The sequence below is a fragment of the Rhodnius prolixus genome, unplaced genomic scaffold (assembly GCF_049639745.1).
Source record: "Rhodnius prolixus isolate KJV_2025 unplaced genomic scaffold, Rpr scaffold_7, whole genome shotgun sequence".
Taxonomy (NCBI): domain Eukaryota; kingdom Metazoa; phylum Arthropoda; class Insecta; order Hemiptera; family Reduviidae; genus Rhodnius; species Rhodnius prolixus.
This window is the reverse complement of record NW_027411582.1, coordinates 11,182,106-11,194,426: the sequence shown is the minus strand read 5'-3', so window position 1 is coordinate 11,194,426 and position 12,321 is coordinate 11,182,106. Positions and strand designations below refer to the sequence as shown.

Genomic DNA, 12,321 nt, shown 5'->3' with positions numbered 1-12,321 from the left:
TTCAGGTACAGCTTAGGTTTTTTTAAAAAAAGCTACATCTTGGAACCTAACAGCTACAGGAAGTGGATATTCTCAATTCAGGGTTGATTGTTTCCATTCGGTTATCTTCTTCAGAAAGATTGGTTCATGTAAAGAATTAGTATCATCCTTCAATGAGGTGTCCGCCATATCTGCTAAGCTATAAAATTACTCCTTTTCAGTCAGAGAAAATGTTGCGATATTTCAAATTATCTTTTATTGCAACCATCTAGGGAAGTTCTCATTACTCAATTAAAATCAGCTGTGTAATGCCCAACTTCCCACACTAGTGGGGGGAAATTCCCATTAGTGTCACTTTCCGCACAAGTGAGTGGAAAAACTTTATTGTGCTTCCTTGATATAAGAAGTTTTGTTATTAACATAAATATTTTCTGTAAAACTTTAATAAGCTTATTTAACGTAACTAAATAATTAAAAAACGAATATTAAAAAATAAAATAAAAATTGAAAGGAATATAGAAATAAAAATAATACTTTAATAAATAATTAGATATTTTTAATTATAACAGTTAAAAGGGTTATAGTGTTACCTTATAGAAATTTAAAATGGATTCTAGTGATTCCTGTTTAGAAAACACTCCTCCATCAATAAAAGAAACAGCAGAAAATGTAATAAGTAATGTAAATACGTAAGTAATGTAAATAATTGTAATATAACAATAAATGTTTATAATAAATAAATTACTTTTTGTAGACTGTAAAAATGAAATTTTTAATTTTTTTAGTTAATAAATCTAATGGTTGCAGAAAAAATATAATATTTAACTCTAGTGTAAAGTATTTTCCTCACACTCGGCAATTTGCACTTGCACTCGCCTCGCTTCGCTCGCTCGTGCGTGCAAATCCTGCCTCGCGTGAGGAAAAGTACTACTTTCCACACTTGTTAAATAAATAACTGTTTATTGTTTTTAAGCTTTTTTTAAATTATTTTTATCGGAAATTAATAGCTGAAATCACTTCCTTATCACCACCATCAAAATCTAAAATGCAATGTAGCGAAATGATTTATATTTGTTTAAACTATGAACAATACCTCCTGCACTAGTTCATAAATTGAATTTATACCATATGCAAATTTAGTTAGCCTAGATATAAATTTTTTTTTTGTTAAACAGACATGTAAAAATTTAGTCCTTGAATATCCTAAAACAATAACTTCTATTCTGTGCGATATTTGTTTTTTATAAAGGTTAAAATCAAGACAAGAAAGGTTAAATAAAAAATACAAAAACAGGAATTAATATAAAAGAAATTATCATTTTAGTATTAAGTCAATGACTTGCGCAATCAAATTAGAGATTTACTTTTAAGTTCGTGTCAAGCAATTCTACTTATGGTTGCCTCCAAAAAAAAAAATAAATAAATCAGCCCTGAAAAAACTGTATTTAATTTTGTTTAATAACTATTTATTTTCTCTTACTTTGCGGAATTTAGAAAAAGTGTGGTAAGGGTGGTATTGTTAGCCGGAAATATTCGTTTTATGAGCAATTCAATTAGAATACTGTACGATTAAGAAGGATAGCCCGTAGGAGGAAGTGGACTAGCCACTTCTTCAGGGAACTTGGCATCCCTGCGGGTATCCCAGCCTAACAACACGAACAACACTTACACCTCAAACACTTACACGATACACTTAGAGACAACAGAGATGGGTGTTGCTTTTAGGTTCAGCGTACCCAAAGGCAAAGTGAAGTTCAATGCACATATATGCATATCGGGGCGTGTGTTGGTTCTAGTGGTCAAGAGCGTGGCTTTATAAGTGGAAGATCCCCAGTTCGAATCTTAGGTATGACTACTTTGTTAAATAAAATTATTTATAGTAAAGTATGAGCTTCCGCCTCCGTCCTCGACACCTAATTGGTAGTTGGACGTTAAGCCTCGCCTGAAAAAAAATAGGCGATTACTTTACTTTATACATGCATATTAAAATAGAATAGCTGGGTACGTAGAGGCACTCTGCAGTAGCTTAGTATGTATAGAAAAAAAAAACTGTGGCTGTGTCATGGACACGGCCGTGTGTTGTACGTGAATACGCTACTGGCTCTTCAGGGAAAGTATTATTAAGCAGCGGTAAGTGTTTTTCTTTTGTTAGCTTCAATGAGCGCAGAAACCATAGACGATCACACTCATCACCACTTATCTCCGAATGGATTGTTGACAAACGTCGTAGTGAAACGTGCACTAGCTGCTGCCCAATGTGTCTTCATAATCGACGATAGAACACAATCTATGCCTATACAGTCCGTTGTCAATGTAGAAGCGATTTCATCATCCACTTGCATAATTTCAACAGCCCCAGCTGCAGATGTACTGGACACTGTCGTTGATCCGCTCGGCCGCATTCATTCTTTTACGTTCCCGAAACAGCTTGTCTCGGTCATGTGGTGTTTTATTATTACCATTCGATTGTTCTTGAGAAGCCCTTTCCAACCGTACACGATCTCTGTATTTGGTTTTCGCTTTTCGACGCGTATAGTCCGACATTATATATTTTTGATAACATTTTTTTATTCTAACACCTTATCATATTCACTATCACTATTTTACACTAATGTTTTATATACAATCGATAGATTGTGACCACAGCTGACGATTAAAACTTAAACGAACATCGTAGCTTCTCCGAGTCAAAAGTTATACTAATTGCAAATCTCGGTACGCAGCAAAATGATCTCAAAATTGCGGCGCTTCCGCCTCCACCGCGCATGATGCGTCACAGTACTCGCTTATCGTAATGAATTCTTTGATCCTTTAGCTATCCAGTGGTCTAATTTAATTTTGGATGTAGACGATAGATTCGAAACTATAATGCCAAACTGTATCCCCCCGATTTTGTTATCATTAGGTTTTTTGAACTGCCTCCATATGATAGCAAATTTAAAGACGTATTCACGTCAAAAGAACTAATTCCAATTGGCAAAGCACTTTTGCGCTGCCCATAATGCTTTGGTTGGCTCCAGGTATTAAGAAAGGTGTTCATATTTTAAGTACCAGGCCATACTACAGCGTTAAAAGGATTGAGATGACCAAACTGTAGCCCCAGGGCTGTTGGAGCAACCTCCTAGAACGAGTTGGACAGCCTTTTTTTTCTTTATCTTTGTTAAACCAGAGGAGAACTGCGGAAAGATTAAGGAAGTAAGAAAAGAGCTGCTTCTAAGAAAATTTTCTTGAGTTCACCCTTTAATACCCATCCAGGACCTCCAAGTGGCTAGAAAAGATCAGATACTTTGCAAGAGCAGATGGTCTTTTTCTTCAAGAAAAATGATTATGGCGCCTGAAGAAATTAATCTCTAACACTTCAAGGTTTCCTGCAATAAAGTAGACTTCCTTTTTGCACGAATCCCTGGCTGACTATCATGCCATCGTCCAAAAGAATTTTCAGACTCTACTTGTAGGTGAAGAAAAAATGGAATCTCTCGCTACGAGGGCATTAGCCCTCTTTTGTACTAAAAAAGAAATCTGATAAACCACAGATATTTTGTGATTTCTAGACAACAACTTGTTCTTTAAGAACTTCTACAAGGTTAACTAGGATGAACAATAAATAGGTTAATTTGATGGCTATCGCAACAATATGAATTGAAGTTCACCATATATTCGTAGTAAAATTATGCAATTCTAGAACACATGTTCAATTTTAATTTCTTTTGGTGGGAAGATGATATTTTTTTATTTATTTTTTTTTAAAAAGAATGTTCATAATTTACATGTTTCGGGTTGTGAAATTTCATCTCTGTTAAGAAAGATCCTTCTTTTTTAAAAATTTATTTGTAAAGGTCAGGGTGTAAAGAAGAGTAGGCAATAGTTTCATTTGGCATCTGCCAAAGTTTCGCAAGGTAACTTAGCATCTAACTTTACTTGGATAAATTTATTTAAGAAAACTTTATAGAAAATTATAATGCCGCGATTTTAAAAGTATTGGGCTTTGTTATGCCATATTGTTTGCATGACAAATTTCTGTTCTAAGAGATTTAGTGAGCTGGCAGCAGGAGCTCAGAAAGCAGACGAGCTTGCTGACTATGGTCGATGGTTGTCTTTGCAGATTTATAGAAAGTAATTCACTTCATTTTCCCTCCTTACTGCTACAGCCTGGCATGTGAGAAGGCTCAAACTGTGGATCTTGCTCTGCGTTATTGTGCTGCAAAAGCTTTGGGGGCGAACATTTGTGAGATCTGGGATACTTCCTGGCTAGCCCGGATAATCGTAGAATGTTACGACATCTTTCATGGACCGTTTGGCCTCTCTTAGTAAAGTAATGTAATTTCGCCTAATTTTACTGGCGTATCTTATCTATCTGTATTCTGTTCTATTTATCTATAATTTGTGTTTAATTATTAGATTGTCTCTCAGCCAAAATACAAGATTATTTGTGGGTTTAAGATCTCATGGCCACCAGAGAGATTCGCTCAGCTTTTTCTGAATCTTATTCATGCATCACTGTGAATACCTGCACCGTAATCCAATTCAGGCTAAAACTAAAATTTCCAAACAGGATTCGCTTCAAATGTCACGTTTTATCATATTAGTGCTATCACAGTTAGTTTTTTTTGGTGACTTAATTTGGGATTTCCAATTTGGTTTGTGATTTATATGGCGTCTTAAAATGCCATCTGAACAATGTGAGGAATTCTGTAACGACGCCAGCTACAATGGTTTTTCTATTTGTAGACAACTGAAATCCAAATACCCTATACCAGGGGTCGGCAACCCGCGGCTCGTTTATCCAAATTTTGTGGCTCTTCAGCCTGCCCAAAATATATTGTATATTTCAATTTTATTGAAACAAATGAAAATTTCATTTATTAAAGTAAAGATATTTTTCCAAAAATAATTTTAAATGTGATAGGTTTGAAATTGAATAGAATTATATTAAAATACAGTACGTAATATATAGGACTGCCGCCATTTTCATTCAAACACAGGTTTAGTTATTATTTATTCGTTTATTTACTTTGAATATGTGAAAATAAATATATAAAATTGTCAAAGTTGGGTGTTTTTCAACGTTACGCTTTTTCGTGAAGTTTTTGACGATCAACCCTTTTACCAATGTCCTACCGGACAGTTTTAAAATATTTAAAATAATGTTATTGAATATCATAAAGTAATATTTGTGAATACAAATGATCTACAAAGTTTGTTTACACTATCATCCTTGCGGCTCTTGGTAAGATTTATTAAAATTATTTAAGAAGAAATGGTTCTCTACTTAAAATAGGTTGCCGAACCCTGGTCTATACCATTGGAGGAGTATCAATAACTCATTGCCAGCCTCAATTTTTAAAGAACATGATTTTCGGTTGATTTCCCATTGTTTGAAACATCGATAACCCCAACAAAAATACTCGTAATTGTTGATAATATCGATAATGCTATTAAGATATGAAGTTATTTGGCTTGCAAGAGTACTACTGCTGCCTCATCAGCAGGAAGAAGTATTTCTTTTTTCTAGCATTATCCACCAACACCTGAATTGAAGGTTGCCGAAGAAGAGAACGCACAATTATTCATCCAAACTACTAAATCAGGCTTCGCAATCATTTTAGATGTACAGATCTTTAAATTTATGAGCCTTGCAATTGAGCGTTTAAAAGAAAAGGCCTTCCAAGGTTGCGTTGCAGCAAAAATAAATCTTGCAGATAAATCTTAACGCACGCTATTAACGCTAGAAGGAAAGAAGATTTACTAAAACTAAATAGTTGTGTAACTAATTACCGTTAAGAGAGCGTTGAGAAATGCAACTATGGATAATTCGTGAAAAGATGGTGTGATTACTTTAGATTTAGATGATTAAACTATTACAAATATAAATTCATTCTTGCAACACATCTTTTAAATATATAAATAAAAATCATTTTGAGATTTGCAAATTGATAAATCTGGACAGATATTGCAGAAATTAATGCAATACAATAAATGTTAAACTATAAAATGAAACTAGGACTTTTTATATAACTAAACAGTTGCAATTTTCAGTGACTGCAGCGAGTGCATTCTGTTTTAAAAACAATTTTTATAGAAAGTAATGCAATTTTAGAAAAACTAAGCGCACACGTTTATTCACAGCAAATTTTAACTCTAACAAAGAGCACCTAGAATGGAGAAAGAGAATTAGATAATTCAAGTTAAAGGATATTCAAAATAAATAAATAGTCAGTGAACACTAAAAGGACTTTTTTTTAAAAAATTCTCCAATTAAATTCATTAAAAGGTGACGTCTAACTTTACGATTGTAACAAAATTGCAGTATTTTACCTCTCTTGACAGCTGTAAAGGAGGACAATCACGAACAGAGTGAATCTGACGTTACTACATAAATATTCCTTACTCAACTGTAGAATTTACTAACGCAAAATATTTTATCACATTACTACATTGTTGAACTGTTAAATTCAAGAATCTTGCAATAAATTATTAGAAAAAAATATCGTGATAAACTCACATAACGTTTTCTTACCACGATTAAGTAATGAAATTTCAAAAAAACAATTTAATTGACTTATTCATCAAAATGGCACTTCAGTTTTGGCCAATTTTTAGCAAATTTGAGAAGTTTAAATGAGAAAGACTTGCAATGACTTTTCACTTAAATTTTACCAATAAAAATTATAGATCTAGACGTGTACTATTCATAATATATTGTTTAAAGAAAATTATTGGAGAACCATGTTTGAGAAAAGCTCCTAAAACTGGAATTAAAAAAAACCATTCAGGTGATTGGCAATTTCGATTGGCTGATTTCTATTGAAATTTGAATTTGAATTTCCTTAGATTGGCAATTTTTTTTATTGATACCGCTCAGGCATACCTACAAATCAAGTTGTTACAATTATTTTATTATAATAACTGGGGGAACAAAGAGGAATTGACATTGTTTTATTTTCTAAAGGGATTGGTTGCATTATTCTTGGTAAATTCATTGTAATAATCTTAACATTTTTATTAATAATTCAACAAAAAACAAAAATTACCGGATATGATTTAGAGAAGTGGTGGAAACTGGAAAGCTTGATCTAGGACTGTGCGGCGAGGGTCGACGGGAAATACATCATGTAGGCGCGCGAATACGCCTACACCCAGATGCTAAGGTGCCCAAGTGGGCGCTGTACGAAATAATAGTAGACAAAGAAGAATAGAGAAAAATAAAGAGAAATAGAAGAAAAAGGGGGGAAGGTACTTACCCTTTGCAAGGAGTGAGGTATGTTGATAAGATGCCTGAGAAGCGATGAGAGGAAAGGAAGCTGTGGAGCGGAAGCGTGTATATATGTTGACGTAAGTGTGTGTGTGTGTTGAGCTCTGAGAAAGGGAGGCAATATTTGGACTCAGGCTCAGAGAAGCGTATCGGAAGTGGAAATGAGGTAAGCGGAAGAGTAAAGGGGAATAGTGCAATAAGTGCACTAGATGCGGAGGAATAGGCGTGAGCGATATTCTGGAGAGGCGTTTAGATGCGGATGATGCGTACTGTTAGGTGTCAGCGGACGTGAAGCGGGCTTAGATGCGTTAAAAGTTGCTAAAGCGTGTACAGAGAAGCGTCTGAAGCAAGGCCTAGCACGGAACTGTAAAGACTCGAAAGGTGATCACACGGTCCAAAAGGAAGTAGTGGGGCAAAGGGTCTAGAATATAGACAGCCAAACATCGATGAAAGGAAATAGAAGCTATAGGTAGTGACGCATTTAGCATAAGAAACAGAAACAAGTTGAGATAGATGGAAAGTTTAAGAAAATAAAAAAGGAATAAAATAATAACTTAGTAATAAGCGATAAGTAATAGAAGGAAATTAAGGCGGATGCGTACATTAGGCGCGAGGCTGACCCGCGAGAGTCGGAAGTTAGCCAAACTGGCCGAAGGTCCTCGGACACGACTGAACACATCATTATGTGGTGTGTTATGATTTAAGATATGCACATTCAAGATAAAGTGCCAAGGTGGTGTAATAGACCCGTTAATCTTAGGACAGTAATTTAGAGAAGGATGCAGTTAGTGTGAGGTTAAGGGATGCACTGGAATTAGTAAAAATATCCAGGAGAAAGAGAGCGTTCTATAGAGTGTTAAATTCCAATTAGTTTGTCTTGGAAGATTTAGTTAATGCGTGAGGAGATGTTGCTTGAAACGATGTCAACGAACAGTAAACGGAAATAAAAGAAGATATACTGAAATGCAGCCAACAAAATCTTCGTTTGAAGTGAGTTGACTCTAAAAAGACTTGAACAAAAAATAAATTCGACTGGTAGTCCCAGAATTGGGTGCTGAGAGTATAGCCGACATCAGCCAACAAATATGGTAAAAAACATACTATAATTAGGAGGAATTAGAATGCATTAGAGGGTTCTTGCAATACGCAGTAGCTTGTAAACACTTTCAGAGATTTAGATAGTTTTGAAGAAAGATAGAAGAAACAACTAGTAACCAACTAACAGGATGAGCAACTGTCAAGAAGCCTTGAACTGCTAGGATGGTGCAAGTGGTTGCAGTGATTCTGTACTAAGATACCAAGAGAAAAGACCAGGCTAGTTGTTACCACGAATAGATTTTGATAGTTGAGGGTAAGAATACGAAAATAAGTATTCAAAGATGTAAAAATATTTTTGTTGTCTATTTAAAACGGTATTATGAAATTAAGTGCCATATTAATCTGATGTAGAAACTGATTGGCCAATCATAAATTTAAAGCAAATGGAAATCATTTTGTTTTTTTTTTAATAAATCATCATCATCATTATGAACATTATTATTTATATCTATAAATAGAAATCATATAGTTTAACATGTTCAAAAGTAGTTTGCCTAGAATAGTAACTCTATTCGTTATTGAATACAATTAAGTGGTTTATTCATAAACAGCAGACCACCTGGACGATGTTTGTCATTAGAAAGTTCATTCAGTAAATTACAGTTCGTTTACCTCCCGCTCCATCACTTTTATCATTCAGAACCACTTTGCACTCGTCTAGACAGTTTGTGCAATCTGTCTAAATAAACAAGAGTTTTAGCTGTTCTTTTTTCTATAGATCATCTCTTCACGGTCGTGAGAAGATTATTTATTATTATTGGACAATGAGGAGAAGGCCAAGCCCTCATCTATACAAAGCCCTTCTTAGGCCGTGCCTAAACAAACGTTAGAAAGAGCTGATAAAAAAAAAAAAGTATTATATATTATCGGTCAAGGGCCGGAATAAATACCTTACACTCTCAAGCAGTCTGAGGAGCTCAGACAAAATGAGAAAAAAAAATAAGAATGTAAAGTCACGAAGATTGTCACGACGACAAACACCACCAGATAGAAAATAAACAAAACTTCGTAATAAGCAACTCAAAATATCACCAAGACTGTCTGATCAACAAATAAGCAACGCGCATTACACATTAAACATTTTTTCCGACTCAAAATTTTGGGAATCAAGTTTTAACAGTATAAAATTATTGAAGTGTTCCAGTTAAATGATCCGGTCGTCAACAATCTAGTTCAGGGTCACTTCAATGTGCTGTGATGGTACAGTTTTGAAGAATCTACGCAATCTCATAATTCCACACACTCTGAAACATGTGCTCCTCAGATGGGTGCCCGATGATGCTATTCTTTCGGCCATTGTTTTCCAGTAATGGCTCACCGAAAATCTCCAATCCCAATTCAAATACTTAGAAAAATAATTTACAAAAAAGGAAAATTCCAGCTCAATGAAATCATTAATCCATTAATACCTTTCAGGTGTTCCTTGACAAATGACTAAATTGGAATTCCCACAAACGACTCAAAGCAATGCTCAACTGACGTTACCGACATTTGAAAAGAGATCGTCTCCAGTAACTCTAGAGACTATATTGTCTAAAAAAGAACTTTTACATAGTATAATTTTGAAACCTGCCTGGACGTTTTATGGTGGTCCAACCAAACGCTTCAGCTTTCTTAGACAACAATCCCTTCTATTCAAAGTTAATCTATTCTATCGTTAATGCTCCCTTTTAGGCCTCCAGTTTAAACATCCACAGAAACCTTAAAAGTTTCTTTCACCTCTGATTCCACTCAAGAAATTCCCTAAACCCCGGCATTCCCACTTTAATTCTTTAGTTCGTTGCCTCTCACACATCCCAGGCCTAGCGATTATCTGACTTCATGATAAGAGATCAATTAAATCAGCGTATAAGTACTGCTACCATATGTATCTTATGCCTGAATAATGTCTTCCTTAATAATTTCGTTAAAAAACTAGTGCAATCCTTGGAAAATATTATTGAATCACTTAAACCAAAAATAAGATCAAATTTATAGCATTTAAACTGTCAAAGGGAATACTGACCTAATCAAACTATTGTGCAAAACGCATTATATCTATTGTTTTCTTAAAAACCACACCTCTTATCTTAATAATGACGACAACACGCCTATTCAGCGCACAAGAAGTCAACAATCTATTTAAGACCACTTTGTCTACACCTATTTATAGTGATTTCTTCACAGAAACGCAACAGTTGTCCTTAAGTATTTCAACATACAGTAATATTGCATGTGTGTATGTGTGTGTAAGTTTTAACAGGAATTACTAAGTGTGATTCTTGTATCAAGATACATAAAAGTATTTATGTTTTATCTGTATCTTTAGTTTCCTTTTCAACTAACTAATTTCAAAGTTACTGCAACAACTGTTGAGTTTTTAATTTCTCTTTAAATGTGCTGTTTGAAAAAGGAAAGAATTGCGTGAACATGTAAAGATTTCATCACAAATACAAATATTTAGTCAAATGTTATATTCAAATTTAACTCCAGCTTACCTACAGTTTTCTCTTAAGATTGTTCAAACGGATTTCTTAAGACCAGTCGTCTTCTGGAAGCGACTACGGGCAACTAATATTGGCGCGGCGATGGCATGGTCGCGAGTACATCGTGTAGTTACACAGTAACATAAAAGAGTTTGCGAACAAGTTTTTAGGAACATGAAAGAAAAAAAAAATTTTGCTCGATTGCTGGAAAATACGCTAAATGTTTTTGAAAAAATCACTTCACTAAATATGTATAATGTTTTGAACAAAGTAAATGTCCACAACAGATTACCAACTTAACCACAATCATAACCTTCAGATAATTTTTAGAATAAGAAGGTTATTTAATTGCTTCATAAACATTTAGTTCCTTTCTTTCACTGCAGTCCTCGCCTCGTCAAGTCTCTCTATAATGGACGAACCAGAACTGTGCCTCAAATCAAAGTCGATAGTGACACAGAGCGAGAAGCCTTGAACTTTTTGCAATTTCATTTTTAAAATGTTTTCGAAAACGCCAACAACTATTTAGATTACACTCCTTAAAGTCAGAACAGTTGAAAAAAAGTATTTTTTGCAAGCAAAATATTGGTAAGTAGCTAGAAATTAATTCTGTAAAATAATATTTTCGCTCACCCGGATTTCCTACAAATGTTTTGATTAAATTGAAGTAAGTTTAATTGACATTATTGAATTCCTGTTGTTATTGTGACGGTAAAGAGGAAGAAACTGCCCATTCTCTCCTAGAATTATTACGACAAATATTTCTCTGGTAAAATGTTTCACATAACATTTTATATAAAAGTTACGAGACACAAAACATGTATGTAAGGATCGTATGAAGATTAACCCAAAATCGTTGGAACCGTTTTTGTCAATTACCAAAAAAAACTGCAGAATCTATTTCATGTTTGCACTCGGAGTTGTTTCTTTTTTAAAAAAAAAATTGTTACTCAATAATGCTATCTTCTAGGTGTGTGAGAATCAATTTGTAAAAATTTTTCGCCAGGTACTGGTTGTCCTAAATTTTGTATCCTACTATTTAAATTCAAAATACGGTAGAATGACCCTGAACAAAATATTATTAGTTCATCATATTTAAATTGGAGGCCGTAATATAATTAAAATTGAAACATTAGATAATTAAAAGGCTCATTTTATTAATACCAGGGATTACTAATTATAAACTAAGTTTTATTAAACAATGCGTAAAATTGAAAGTTATACACTTCTATTAGTAGAGAGAACAGGAGAATATTAAAGCTATTATAATGTTGCGAGGCTATCAGACGTTAACAGAATGGAATTATACGGTTTGTGTCAACGACAGTATCATTGACAGTTTGCTAACTAGTTTGTATTGTTTTATTAAAATATTGATGCAATGTATTTTCATTATAAGGTCTAGTCAATTCTAAAGGGTTACTGGAGGCCCTACGGGGTTATCCCCAGTCCTGAAACTTGCTCTTAATAGTTCGAATAATTAATTAAGCATTACAACCTGTAAAAGGCGCCTTATTAATAGGGGAG

The 12,321-nt window shown here is 34.1% G+C and overlaps 1 protein-coding gene across 3 annotated transcripts in view; it reads right to left on the bottom strand.

Moving 5' to 3' along the window:
* Positions 1 to 12,321, bottom strand: part of LOC141446970 (glucose dehydrogenase [FAD, quinone]-like) — a 52,393-nt gene that overhangs the window by 21,388 nt on the left and 18,684 nt on the right. The window contains exon 1 of one of the 3 annotated variants that reach the window (XM_074114021.1): positions 10,807 to 11,075. The exons of the other annotated variants lie outside the window; for them this stretch is intronic. The gene's annotated coding sequence lies outside the window, so the exon portion shown is untranslated. Of the gene's footprint in view, positions 1 to 10,806; positions 11,076 to 12,321 lie in introns of those variants that run through there. 3 annotated transcript variants of the gene reach the window in all.